The following is a 15,457-nucleotide window of genomic DNA, read 5'->3' as shown; positions in this document are numbered from 1 at the left end:
CAGAGCCTGGAGCCTGTTTCCGATTCTGTGTCTCCCTCTCTCTCTGTCCCTCCCCTGTTCATGCTCTGTCTCTCTCTGTCCCAAAAATAAAAAATAAACGTTGAAAAAAAAAAACCAGATTGAAGTCATACCGTGCATCTTTTCCTGACCACAACATTATGAAACTTGAAATAAACAAGAGGGGCACCTGGGTGGCTCAGTCGGTTAAGCGTCCAACTTCAGCTGAGGTCATGATCTCACAGTTTGTGAGTTTGAACCCCTCATTGGGCTCTCTGCTGACAGCAGAGAGCCTACTTCAGATGCTCTGTCTGCCCCCCCGCCCTTCCCCTGCTCACTCGCTCTCTCTCTTTCAAAAATGAATAAATATTTTTTTTAAATAGAAATGAACCACAAAATAAAATCCAGAAAGAACAGAAATACATGGAGGTTAAATAACATGCTACTAAACAATGAATGGGTCAACCAAGAAATCAAAGAAGAAATTTTTAAAAATACATGGAGACAAATGAAAATGAAAACACAACAGTCTCAAATCTTTGGAATGCAGGAGAATCTGTTCTAAGAGGGAAGTTTATAGAAATACAGGTCTACCTCAAGAACCAAGAAAAATCTCAAATAAACAACCTAACCTTACCCTCAAACAAGTAACAAAAAGAAGAATAAACAAAACCCAAAAAGCAGGAGGAAGGAAGTAATGAAGATTAAAGCAGAAATAAATGGAATAGAAACTAAAACAAATAGAACAGATTAATAAAACCAGGAGCTGGTTCTTTGAAAAGATCAACAAAATCAATAACCGCTTAGCCAGAATCATAAATAAATAAATAAATAAATAAATAAATAAATAAATAAGAGCGAGGACTCAAAATCAGAAACAAAAGAAGAGAAATCACAACCAACACCAAAGAAATACAAAAACTTTTAAGACAATATTATGAAAAATCTTATGTCCACAAATTGGACAACTGAGAAGAAATGGATAAATTCCTAGAAACATATCTCCCAAAACTGAACCAGGAAGAAATAGAAAATTTGAATAGACCGATTATTAGAAATGAAATGGAATCAGTAATAAAAAAAAAAAAAAAAACAATCCCAACAAACAAAAGTTCAGGACGAGATGGCTTCACAAGTGAATTCTACCAAACACTTAAAGAAGAATCAATACCTATTCTTCTCAAACTATTCCAAAAAAAAGAAGAAGGAAAGCCTCTGAATTCATTCTATGAGGCCAGCATTACCAGGATACCAAAACAGATAAAGACACTACCAAAAAAAGAGAACCACAGGCCAATATCTCTGATGAACATAGATGCAAAAATTCTGAACGAAATATTAGCAAACAAAATTCAACAATACATTAAAAAAAAGCATTCACCACAACTGAGTGGGATGCAAGCGCGGTTCAATATTGCAAATCAATCAACAGGATACATCATATCAACAAGAGGAGGGATAAAAACCATATGACCATACAAATATATGCAGAAAAAGCATCTAACAAAGTCCAACATCCATTCATGATAAAGGATAGAAGGAATATGCCTCAACATAATAAAGGCCATATATAAAAAACCCACAACTAACATCATACTCAATGGTGAAAAACTGAGAGCTTTTCCCCTTAAGATCAGGAATATGACAATCAGGAGACTACAGATGTTGGCGAGGATGCGGAGAAACGGGAACCTTCTTGCACTGTTGGCAGGAATGCAAACTGGTGTAGCCACTCTGGAAAAGTGTGGAGGTTCCTCAAAAAATTAAAAATAGATCTACCCTGTGACCCAGCAATAGCACTCCTAGGAATTTACCCAAGGGATAGAGGAGGGCTGATGCATAGGGGCACTTGTACCCCGATGTTTATAGCAGCACTTTCAACAATAGCCAAATTATGGAAAGAGCCTGAATGTCCAACACCTGACGAATGGATAAAGAAGATGCAGTTTATATATACAATGGAATACTGCTTGGCAATGAGAAAGAATGAAATCTGGCCATTTGTAGCAATGTGGATGGAACTGGAGGGTATTATGCTGAGTGAAGTAAGTCAGGCAGAGAAAGACAGATACCGTATGTTTTCACTCATAGGTGGATCTTGAGAAACTGAACAGAAGACCATGGGGGAGGGGAAGGGGGAAAAAGTTACGAACAGGGAGGGAGGGAGGCAAACCATAAGAGACTCTTAAGGACTGAGAACAAACTGAGAGTGGATGGGGGGTGGGGGAGAGGGGAAAGTGGGTGATGGGCATGGAGGAGGGCACTTGTTGGGATGAGCACTGGGTGTTGTATGGAAACCAATTTGACAAATTACATTAAAAAAAAAGATCAGGAACATGACAAGGATGTCCACTCTCACCACTTTTATTCAACATAGTACTGAAAGCCCTAGCCACAGAATCAAAAAACAAAAAGAAATAAAAGGCATCCCAATTGGTAAGGAAGAAGCAAAATTTTCATTACTCACAGATGACATGATACTACATATAGAAAACCCTAAATCTCCACCAAAAAGACTAATAACTAGAACTGTTAAATGAATTCAGTGAGGTCACAGGATACAAAAATCAGTATATAGAAATCTGTTACGTTTCTATATACTAATAATGAAGTAGCAGAAAGAGAAATTAGAAAACAATCCCATTGACATTTGCACCAAAATAATAAGGTACCTAGGAATAAACTTAACCAAAGAGGTGAAAGACCTGTATACTGAAAACTATAAAACATTGATGAAAGAAACTGAAGACAACACAAATGGAAAAATATTCCACGCTTGTGGATTGCAAGAACAAATATCGTTAAAATGTCCATACTACCCAAAGCAGTCTGCAGATTTAATGCAACCCCCATCAAAATACCAACAGTACTTTTCACAAAACTAGAAAAGATAAATCTAAAATTCGTATGGAACCACAGAAGATCCCGAGTAGCCAAAGCAATTTTGAAAAAGAAGAACAAAGTCGGAGGTAGACAACTCCAAATTGCAGGATATGCTAGAAAGCTATAGCAATCAAACCAGCATGGTGCTGTCACAAAAACAGAAACATAGATCAATAGGACAGAAGAGAGAGCTAAGAAACAAGCCCCCAATTATATGGTTAATTATCAATCTTTGACAAAGGAGGCATGAATATGCAATGGGGAAAAGGCAGTCTCTTCAACAAATGGTGCTGGGAAAACTAGACAGTTAGTTACATGCCAAAGATGAAACTGAACCACTTTCTCACACCATACACAAATATAAACTCTGGGCACTTGGGTGACTCAGTTGGTTAACTGTCCCTTGATTTCAGCTCAGGTCATGATCTCACAGTTCATGAAATCAAGCCCCACATCAAGCTCTATACTGACAGGGCAGAGCCAGCTTGGGATTCTCTCCCTCTCTCTCTGCCCCTCCCCCACTCACATGTGCGCTCTCTCTCTCTCTCTCTCTCTCTCTCTCAAAATCAATAAAACATTTAAAAAGCTTTTTAAATTTTTAAAAAATAAAGTGATGAACTCAAATTGGATTAAGGACCTAAATGTGAGACCTGAAACCACAAAATCCCTAGAAGAGCGCATAGGCAGTAATTTCTCTGACATCAGCCACAGCAATACTTTTCTAGACGTCTCCTGAGGCAAGGGAAATAAAAGCAAAACTAAGCTATTGGGACTGCATCCAAATAACAAACTTCTGCACAGCAGAGGAAACAATCAACAAAACTAAAAGACAACCTACTGAATGGGAGAAGATATTTGCAAATGATATATCTGATAAAGGTTTAGTATCCAAAATATATAAAGAATTTATACAACTCATCACCAAAGAACAATTTAAAAACGGGCTGAAGAAATGAACAGACATTTCTCCAAAGAAGACATCCAGATGGTCAACAGACACATGAAAGGATGCTCAACATTACTCATCATCAGTGGAATGCAAATCAAAACTACAGTGAGCTATCACCTCCCACCTGTCAGAATGGCTCAAATCAAAAACACAAGAAACAAGTGTTGGTGAGGATATGGAGAAAAGGTAACCCCAATGCACCGTTGGTGGGAATGCAAACTGGGGCAGCCACTAGGGAAAACAGTGTGGAGGTTCCTCAAAAAATTAAAAATAGAATTACCGTGTGATCCAGCAGTCCCACTACTAGGTATCTACCCAAAGAATACCAAAACACTAATTTGAAAAGATATATGCACCCCTATGTTTATTGCAGCATATTTACAATAGCCAAATTATGGAAGCAACCCAAGTGTCCATCAATAGATGAATGGATAAAGAAGAGGTGGGTATATATGTACAATGGAATATTACTCAGCCATTAAAAAAGAGAATGAAATTTTGCCATTTGCAACAACATGGTTGGATCTAGGGGGTATAATGCTAAGTGAAATAACTCGTTCAGGGAAAGACACATACCATATTGTTTCATTCATATGTGGAACTCAAGAAACAAAACAAAGGAATAAAGAAAAAAGAGGCAATCCAAAAAACAGACTCTTCACTATAGACAACCAACTGACGGTTACCAGAGGAGAGGTAAAGGGATGAAAACAGGTGATGGGGATTAAGAGTACTCTTACCATGATGAGCACTGAGTTAAGGTATAGATTGTTGAATCACTATATCACACACCTGAGACTAACATAACACTGTCTATTAACTATACCAGAATTAAAATAAAAAATAAGTAAAATAAATGAGTAAATTTTAAAAAGAAAGAAAATTTTATTTTTAAATAACCACATTTGCCTACATAGTCCCTCCATCTTTCCCTAAGATTCCTGGTTATCAACTATGCAAAAGACAGGAGAAGAGCTACAATAGTTAGTGGAGGAAGCAAGGAGGCAATGAAGAACCATGGTTAGGAGTGTTCTTCTCTTAGATTCCTAGAGGCTGAGGTATGGTAAGGTTGTCGTTGGTGAACGCGCAGAGGCTGCTAGCTCCCCTCTGCTACGATGGTAATAGAATCTCCCATTTTTACCTGGGTGCATGGCCAGTCAGCGTAAATACTACGTTTCCCGCCCCACCTCGCAACTAAGTGAGGCTACATGATGAGGTTCTGGCCCATTGGACGTGAACAGAAGTGACTTTTGCAACTTCCAGGTGTGTTCTTAAAGAGGAATGCCTCTTCCCGTATGTTGTCCCTTTCAGCTGACAGGAAGGAAGACACGGTCATGAGCTTGATGGCACCATCTCTGCAAAAGCTAAACAAAAATAAGAAGGCTGGGTGTGGACAGAACCACCAGAGCAAGGCCACCAAGGCAGCTGAGACGTGTATGTCTGAGAGAACAAAATTCTCTTGCTTTAACCTTTTACTGTGAGTGTCTTACATTTCGCCAAACTTATATTCCACGAATGCAGTGAATTAGATTGCAAAGAAACGGGGACTTGGAGATCTTAGTGCAAAATGTATGTACTGTTAGAGAAAGCTTCCTCTGGATCACAAAATCCTAATGCAAATCAACCAGAATGTCTCCTTAAAGAAAAACAGCCTGCAAACATACCTTCAAATGCAAACAGTACCAATATGAAATTAAGGGTCTCAATGCACAGGCTTAACCCAACATAGAACAAGGTACATCTTACAGGCAAATTATAGATATGAAAATATTTGCAAGGATGACATATTAGTTCATGACATCACTTACCAGGAGCTCTTGAAAACTGAAAAGAATAGGCAAAATACATGACAGTCAAGTTAAAGAAGACCAAATCCAAAGGACAAAAAAAAAAAAGCATACGGAAAAATATTCAAATTCACCAGTAGGCAGAGAAATGAGAAATAATGTAAGGCTGACTAGCACGTTATTCAGACCGGCAACGATTTATTTTTTTTTTAATGTTTATTTATTTTTGAGACAGAGAGAGACAGAGCATGAACGGGGGAGGGTCAGAGAGAGAGAGGGAGGCACAGAATCCGAAACAGGCTCCAGGCTCTGAGCTGTCACCACAGAGCCCGATGCGGGGCTCGAACTCACGGACCGCGAGATCATGACCTGAGCCGAAGTCGGCGGCTTAACCGACTGAGCCACCCAGGCGCCCCAGACTGGCAACGATTTAAAGTGCGGCAACATCTATTCTTTTCTGTGTGTTAGTTGAAATATAAATCGTTATGGCCTTTTGATAAAACAATCTGGTGGTAGCCATAAAATTTAAAATATGATTGCCCTTCTCCTCCCCAATCCCATTTCTCAGAAAAGAGAATGTGGATATAAAGCACCAATACATAATGATATACATGCAAGGATGTTTTTTGCATTGTTGTTCTCAGTGGCCATTTTTTTTTAAGTTGATGTCCATTAATAGAAAGTGATAGAATAAATTTAGGTACACATACATCTACACCATAAAATATTATGCACACATGAAAGAGGGAGAGAAGGGGGAGGTCAAGTTACTTAGATTTCCACAACATACTGAAAAGTGAGAAAAGCAAGATCTAGAACTCCATTTTTCAAAAATAATAACCAAGAAAACTTCGCATGTGTATGCATATTTGTATATGATTCTATGAGCACAGAGATAAATATTTGTATATGGAGGAAAACATGCATATAAAATATATAGTGTTTATGTGCGTGCAGAAAGATTCATGAAAGGGGCGCCTGGGTGGCTTAGTTGGTAGGGCGACCGACTTCGGCTCAGGTCATGATCTCGCGGTCTGTGAGTTCCAGCCCCGCATCGGGCTCTGTGCTGAGAGCTCAGAGCCTGGAGCCCGTTTCAGATTCTGTGTCTCCCTCTCTCTCTGACCTTCCCCCATTCATGCTCTGTCTCTCTCTGTGTCTAAAATGAATAAACGTTAAAAAAAAATTAAAAAAAAAAAGAAAGATTCATGAAGGAATGATTACTAAAATGTTAATGGTGATATTGCACATATGTTTGCTTTCTTCCTCCTCATAGTATTTGAATTTTATTTTGCAATCAGCATGTATGGTCAAAATGATCAGAAAAAATAACATTTTGTCTCATTCTCCACTTTCCACCCTTCTCCATCCCACTGTGAGTTCTTCCAACTTTCTCTAGAAGACAACAGGTTGGTAACAATTTTAGTTATTCTTGAAACTGCAAAACTGTCCAGAGTCAGGACATGTGTGACCGTAAGAAAATCCCTAGATATGAAGTAGAACCATGGAGCCTGGATTTCTGTCTCAGGTAAACCTGAGAGCTGTTACTGACATTGACCTCTGTGTTTCTATGCTGTGCCCCAGTGAGTGACCTTTGCTACAGAATGAGAGCCCTTGGATTTGCACGTATATAGCCCATTTGATACAGTCTTAATCTTACTGAGTTTTTTAAAAATCAGAACTGGAATAAAGAAACAACCGATCAGATTTTGATAGGTTTTTGTTCCCTTGTTCAACTATATTCCAATTGTCAATCTTCCCATCCCCCAGCTGTGTATAAGCGTTAGGAGGTTCTTGCATATAAGACCAAGGGAGAAAAGTGTACTTGTGTCTTTGGAAATGAAAAACACAATCTTTTACGGCCCTGGCCCCAATGAGGCCTCAGCCACGTCAGCACAGGCCACATTTAAATGGCCCCCTGAGGTCCCTGCTATTGTGATTATTGAATCAATTACTCCCATTATTAGATCGCATGGCAGAATATAGACAAAAATGTTTCTTGGCCAAAGGAAATATCTTACAAATGATTGCAATAGTCCTCAGAGTTTGGATGAGCCTGAAGGAAAATACTGGGTCATTACCTGAAAAAGAAATAAAAAGATCGCTAACCTGATTGTCTCTTTAACTTACATGAAAATGCAGCCTTGAGAGAAAGGAGAGAGAGAAGCACTTGTGTGCGATTGAAAAATACAAGCTGCTCCAATATTATAAATGGGTTGTGTTTCAAAGGGTCATTTATAAGTTAGCTGTTTGGATCTAGAATGTGTTTTGCCACAGACAATAAGGTCTATAGTTGAGGGAGTCCTAGGCTGGCCCTGCAAAGCCCATCATCCTGCATTCAGGGACTATCTCCATAAACCCAGGACCTGTCCGGGAAATGTTTTGTGTTCTGCTGGAGGGGTGGGGGGGGGGGGGGAAGAGTAGATATGCAGTTGTTAAGAACTGGGCTTTGGAGCCAAATAGGTCTGTGTTTGCATCTCGACCCTTCCTTCTATTATCTGTGAGAACTTAGGCAAGTCACCTACGATCAATGTTCCCCTTTCTTCCTCCATGAAATGAGAATTAGAATTCCTTTCCCACAGAGTCATTGTGGAGTTTAATGAGATAACGTATCAAAAGTGCCTAGGGGCGCCTGGGTGGCTCAGTCGGTTAAGCGTCAGACTTCGGCTCAGGTCATGATCTCACGGCTCGTGAGTTTGAGCCCCGCGTTGGGCTCTGTGCTGACAGCTCAGAGCCTGGAGTCTGTTTCAGATTCTGTGTCTCCCTCTCTCTCTCTCTGACCCTCCCCCGTTCATGCTCTCTCTCTGTCTCAAAAGTAAATAAACGTTAAAAAAAATTTTTTTTTTTTAAGTGCCTGGCATTTGATAGAAAATGAAAAATAGTTACCATTGTTAGGGCCCGATAGGTCCTCAAACAGAATTTCAATCATCAGTTGTGTTCATCTTTAATATCCTTTTATCTGCCTTCTTTCTTTTCTTTTTTTTTTTTAATTTTTTTTCAACGTTTATTTATTTTGGGGACAGAGAGAGACAGAGCATGAACGGGGGAGGGGCAGAGAGAGAGGGAGACACAGAATCAGAAACAGGCTCCAGGCTCTGAGCCATCAGCCCAGAGCCTGACGCGGGGCTCGAACTCCCGGACCGCGAGATGGTGACCTGGCTGAAGTCGGACGCTTAACCGACTGCGCCACCCAGGCGCCCCTTATCTGCCTTCTTTCATGCAACATTTTCTTCCTATTGTCCTAGATCCCTGAGTACTCACAGCTTTCACCTGTGCTATAAATTATCCACGGGACAGGTTACCAAACTTCCCTCCCTGGATTAATGTGACCTGTTAATCTGAAATATGCTTCATTTTTTCAGAAGAATCCTGGTTAACCTAAATGATACTCTAATCGGTGAAACTTTAGGCAACATAACAAAAAATTCTAGACAGTGCCGGAGGAGATATTTTGGGAGCCCAGATACCAGGGAAGGGAAAGCTCACAAGGAACTTTCTAGAAGTACAACTTTGGGCTTCTACATCCAGAAAGATAGAGTAGATGTACTTTTCCCTATTCCTCTAAGTATAACTAAAACCCTCGCCACCTACACATTATATATAAAACAATCATAAGAAGACTCTAAAACATGGAGAAAAGAAAGCAGACTAGTTAGGGACCTTGGGACCCAAGGAATGACATAGTAAATTCCTTGGGGGAGGGGGGTGGTTGTGTAGACTTTTCTTTTTTCCCCTCCTGTATCCCGGACACAGCACTATAGAAGCTGATAATTTGGAAACACCAACAGAAGCAGACAGAAAAAAAAAAAAAACCTCCCACACAAGCTTTCTGTCTCTTGCCAAAAGACCAGGAAAAGGGCAGCCTGGTAAGGAAGAAACATTTTAATCAATAACCACTCTACTCCAGCCGAATGTAACAGAAAAACTGTGATCCCATTACCACCCGCAGGAGCAAAGGGCAAATAGGGAACCTGGACTTCCATTCTTGGAAGGTTGTAACAAGGCACCACAACACCTCTGTCAGGGTGGTCTCAGAGAAGGCTGAGTACGGAGCCAGCACTTTCGTCCCTGCTTGCCAATAATGATCCCCCACCCCCACTGTGTCATTGGAAATCACGTGAGGAGCTTGACATCCACTTGGAAGGTAGCCCTTGTTGGGTTAGTGTCAGAAGAGGCCTAGCAAAGAGCCAAGATTTTTGCCATTGTCCAGTGGTTACAAGGCCATCCTCACTACAGTGTCCGTCAAGACCATGCGTGAAGCCAGAGCTCACACCTCTACCGAACAGCAATAAGGAGCCTGCTCTCTGGGTGTCAACGGAGACTGAGAGGGGAACCTGGACTTCTACTTCTACTCGGCAATAATGAAGCAGGGCCCTCACCTTTCCCTGCCACAGTGGTATCAGAAAAAAAAAAAAAAAACTAACTAAAATAAAATACAAAACTGACCAGGTGTTGGTGAAAATCACTGCTCATACCAACAATCGGGAAGATTTCAGACTGAATGAAGAAAGAGAATTGAGGGTCGCCAACACCAAAATGACAGAAATGTTAGCCTTATCCGACAAAGTTTTTCGAAGCAACCATCAGCTAAAGTGCTTCAGGGAGCACTTACAAATATTTTTAAGACACATGGCAAAAACAGAAAGCCTCAGCGAAGAGAGAGAAGGTTATACGAATCAAATGGATATTTTGGAACCGAAAAATACAACGACTAAAATGAAAGGCTCGGCACATAGGCTCAACAGCAACGCAGAGGTGAAGGGGAAAGAATCAGTGAACTTTAAAGACAGAACAATAGAAATCACTCCAGTGAATAACAGGGGAAGATAGATGTAAAAGATAAACACAGCTCCCAGGGACCTATAGGAATATAATGCGATATCGGACACTGATATCAGAGTCATAGAAGGAAAGGAGAAAGAGGAAAGGCTAAAAAAGCACTTGAGGAAATGATGGCTGAAAGCTTTCCAAATACGGAGACGTAAACCTACAGATTAACAAAGCTAAGCGACACACAAACAGAATAAACCCAAAGAAATCTCTTCCACAACATATCGTAATTACACTTTTGAAAACTAAAGACAAATAAAAAATCTTGAAAGCAGCCAGAGAAAAATGATACCTAACCTATAGAACAATTCAAACGACAGCGTATTTGTCATCAGAAACCACGGAGGCCAGAAACAAGTGGCACGGTATTTTTCAAGAACTGCAAAACTAGGGGCGCCTGGGTGGCGCAGTCGGTTAAGCGGCCGACTTCAGCCAGGTCACGATCTCGCGGTCCGGGAGTTCGAGCCCCGCGTCGGGCTCTGGGCTGATGGCTCGGAGCCTGGAGCCTGTTTCCGATTCTGTGTCTCCCTCTCTCTCTGCCCCTCCCCCGTTCATGCGCTGTCTCTCTCTGTCCCAAAAATAAATAAGCGTTGAAAAAAAAAATTAAAAAAAAAAAAGAACTGCAAAACTATAATCCTACGCCCAACAAAAACATTCTTCAGGAATAAGGAGCAAATCAAGACATTTTCAGATAAAGGAAAACTAAGAATTTTTTACCAACCAGCCCTGCTTTAACGGAATAGCTAAAGAAAGTTTTCTAGACAGAAACGGAATGATAAATAAGGAACCATGGGATATGAGGAAGGAAGAACACAGGAAGCAAAAATATGGATAAAAATAAAGCCTTTCCTCCTCCTTTTTTCTAAATTATATTGATGGTTGAAACAAAAGTATAGCGCCGTCTGATGTGATTATAAATAGGTAGAGGAAATATTTAAGATAATTATACTACAAAAGGGATATAGAGGGAGGTATGGTCTGCATATTTCACTCTAATGGGTAAAATGACACCACCAACAGATTACAATATTATGTGTATATATAATGTAATATCTAGATCAGCCACTAAAAAAAGCTATCACACAAAGATATGTACTCAAAAACACTAAAGATAAATCAAAATGGAATTCTAAAAAATGTTCAAGTAACAAACCGGGAGGCAGGAAAAAGAAAATAGAGATGAAAAGCAAAGAGAACAAAGCAAAACAAAAAACAAAATGGCAGACTTAAGCCCTAAAATATTAATAATTACATTAAATGTGAAATGGTCTAAAACACCAATTAAAAGATTGGCAGAGTGTATTTAAATTTTTTAAGTTTACTTATTTATTTTGAGAGAGAGAGAGAACATGAGCAAGGGAAGGGCGGTGCAGCCGGCGGGGGGGGGGGGGGAGAGAATCTCAAGCAGGCTCTACACTGTCAGCGCAGAGCCCAATGCAGGTCTTGAACCCACAAGCCGCAAGATCATGACCTGAGCCGAAACCAAGAGTCTGATGCTTAACTAACTGAGCCATCCAGGTGCCCGAGTAGAGTGCATTTAAAAACATGATCTAACCATATGCTATTCAAAGAATCTTACTTCAAATATAATAATATAGACAGGTTGAAAGTGAAAACATAAAAAAAGGTGGATCATGCAAAGGAAAGCAGAAGTGACTATATTAATATCAGATCACGTAAATTTGAGATCAAAGAAAATTACCAGAGACAGAAAGGATATTATATAATGAAAAGAGAGTCAATCCACAACAAGGACATAGCAGTCATAAATGTGTATGTACCAAATAAGAGAGCTGCAAAATACATAAAGCCAAAGCCGATAGAACTGAAAAAAATAAACAATCTATGTAGTTGGAAAATTCAACATGCCCTCTCAAAAACTGACCGAATATCTAGACAAAAAATCAACAAGGATACAGAAGAAATCAACACCATCAACCAACAGGATCTAATCAGCATTTGTAGAACACTCTCACTCAATAACAGCATAATACACATTCTTTTCAAGTGCCCATGGAACAAATACCAAGACAGACCAGATTCTGGGCCATAAAATAAACTTGAAAAATTTAGAATAACTGAAATCATGCACTGTCACACCGGACAGAAAAATCAAACTAGAAATCAATAACAGAAAGATAGTGGTTAAATCTCCAAACAGTTGGGATCTGAAGAACTAAATAACCTATGGGTCAAATTCTCTTTGATTACACTTGAACTTGGTTAAACCTACAGACTCTCTCACTAGAAAGTCCCCCTACGCACAAAATTTGGTGTGCAATTTAAGGGGGTTGACCATGCTACCATTTACTCATTTTAGTGAACAGGTAATCCCGCTTAAAAGCAACAACAACAACAACAACAACAAAAGCCAAAAAGGGGGGCATTTGAAGAAGGCACAAATTATTGAAGATACTATCAGATCCATTATTTTCCTGTAAATAAAAAACTCTCTATTAAACTTATAGTGACAGGCAGTGTGATAGCGTTTGGACATTCAGTCTCCAGAATCTGACAGACATAGATTCTGCCACGTTCTGTCAGAGAAACAGCTAAGCCACCTACTTAAAGTCCCACTCTCGGGCATTATGCCCAGAAAATGGGCAAAGTAGTGTCTCCTGTGGCCATTTTGAGAATTACAAGTGATAAATCATGAGGAGAGTGGTGCACCTGGTGATTACCGTGCACTTCCCATTAAATCTGAGACAAATAAACCTGTGCCTGATTACACATAGGGACTCAGGGAAAATAGGCATTCTAAACATTCAAACATTATAATAAACTACCCGTGCAACGAAGCCCTTCATATAAATCACACTAGACATTTTTCATAATTAAGGGAAAGTCCTTTGCAAACTCCTCTGTTCTTAGCAGGCTGGATCACCTTATACTTTACATGGTAAAAAGACTGCTACTTGGCATATTATGAACATTTCTGTATGTCTGAGGTTTCGAATCCTGTTTTAAATGTAGCAAATCATTTCAGTTATTCTTGAGGTTTTTAATTTATATACTTCATAAGTAACCCTCTTAAAATCTTAATGAAGGACTCTACGTTCAATGCAATTGACTACAGAATTTTCCCAGTGGAAACTGGGCGCTTGCTTGCCTTGTCCTGAATTCTAATGCACCCACAAAGCATTAAAGCCACTGGGAATATCCTGTGTCACTTCAAACACCAAATCCTGAGGTGTATGCCTGGGCAGCCTTGTAGGTTTGTAACCTAGATGCATTCCTCCGGCAGCCACGGACGTGAGTGGCAGGGATCTCCATCGAGGAAGCAATGGCTGATCCTGCCAGGAATGCAGTCAACCAAGAGCTTCCTGCTGTAGTGCCTTAGGGATCTGCTGCAGCAGTCGAGCTGAGGCCATGCTCTTCCCAGGCTTCCCCCAGCCAGGGACTGAGAAAGATGGTGGGGGGGGGGGGATTATAGGCCCTGGCCACTTCTGCCCAACGTGGACCTCCTCTATGGGAGATCTCGGTGTCAGACGTCCCCGCTGGGCTGGCCAAGACTTTCTACAAGCTACGCTGACGTCTGAGGGACTTCACACCTCAACTTCCTCCCATCCCCTGATATCAGACCAGCATCGTGATCTGAAGGCATTACTCGGAATAACTATCTTGCCCTTCAAATTCTATCTTGCTTCCCAGCTGATCCAAACTGACACATCTAAACTGTGTTTCTAAACAAAAGAACCCCTGGAAACTCCAAGAAATAATTAGGTACGGAACCATGCAGACTGTGAGAATCCTAAAATAGTCCGTGGAGTTAAGGGCCAACAAACACGGATTATAGAATTCCCAGACAACTGGGGAGGAAGGATTTATAACCCTAAAAAGTGGTCATGTACAAGAACCACTCAGTGCCTAGTTCATTTTTAGTCTCTTCCCCTTTAAATTCAGATACTAAAGATGCCGAAATCCAAACTGTCAGAGTTAATCAGAACACATAAGTTAATTATTCAATGGGGGGGGGGGGTGGTGGGGAGGGGCGGGAGTCCTATTTCTGTTGAATAGCTGATCAGTTTAACTGTTTAATAGTCATTTAAAAATCAGCAATAGCTCCCCGCCCTGCATTTTGCTTGTCAAACTGAATGACGAGGATGTTGTGAATGAGGAAGAGATACAAACAGCATGTTGTAATTAGTGCATAAGTTAAGGATTTGTTTGATTGTGTTTTAATCCAAGAAGATGTCTAAGCGATAGTCTAAATTAAATCCAAAAGCCGTTTCCACCACTTACAAACTTCGCCTTTCTTCCTGGCAGAAACCCCCGAGTTCGTGTGTATTCATTAAAATCCAGTCCTAATTGCTCCCTAGTCAGCTATGAATCTTAAGAAGCTTAGCTGTTAAGTGCTTAAATTGTGTTTGCTGACAGAAAATGGAATTTCTCTAATGAGTTGCTATGAGAGACTCCATATTGTTATGATAGTGATTTTATTCATAGTAAGTTTCAGAGACCGTTCTCAGAGCATTCACGTGAGGATTTATTTATTTATTTAAAAATTAAGCAGGTTGAGCCAGCTCTGGATCCTTCCTCAAAGGCTAGTTTGTACCCGTCAATGAAAGAATTGCTAGCGGATACGACAGAGTCCCTGTCTAATAGAAACATGTAGATCCAACATTCCTTCCCGGATCCAGAGTTTCGCTCCCAAAGATGGGGTTGGGTGGGGAAGGAGCTCCTGGGACAAGTGGGTCTTGTTCCCATATGCCCATCAGCACAGAACTTGCCATGGTTTTGACTACTAGACTCCTACAGCGCCCACCTCAAGCCACTTGAAACTCAAGCCATTTTTAATTAACCTTCTCTTCTGCCTAATAATAATTAAAGCATAATAATAATAATATAGTAATTCTCTAAAACATGATAATAATACAACAACAGCTGCTAACACTGAGGCATTTCACTCTGTAGGCCAGGCATTTTACAGGCATTGTCTCCTTCAATGTTACGAAACCTGTGAAATCAATAACGAATTTTTGTGTCTTCCAGATGAGGAACCAGAGACTCTGGA

Source organism: Prionailurus viverrinus, chromosome X (genome assembly GCF_022837055.1).
Source record: "Prionailurus viverrinus isolate Anna chromosome X, UM_Priviv_1.0, whole genome shotgun sequence".
NCBI classification, from domain to species: domain Eukaryota; kingdom Metazoa; phylum Chordata; class Mammalia; order Carnivora; family Felidae; genus Prionailurus; species Prionailurus viverrinus.
The sequence above is the reverse complement of the archived record's forward strand: the minus strand, read 5'-3'. Positions refer to the sequence as shown.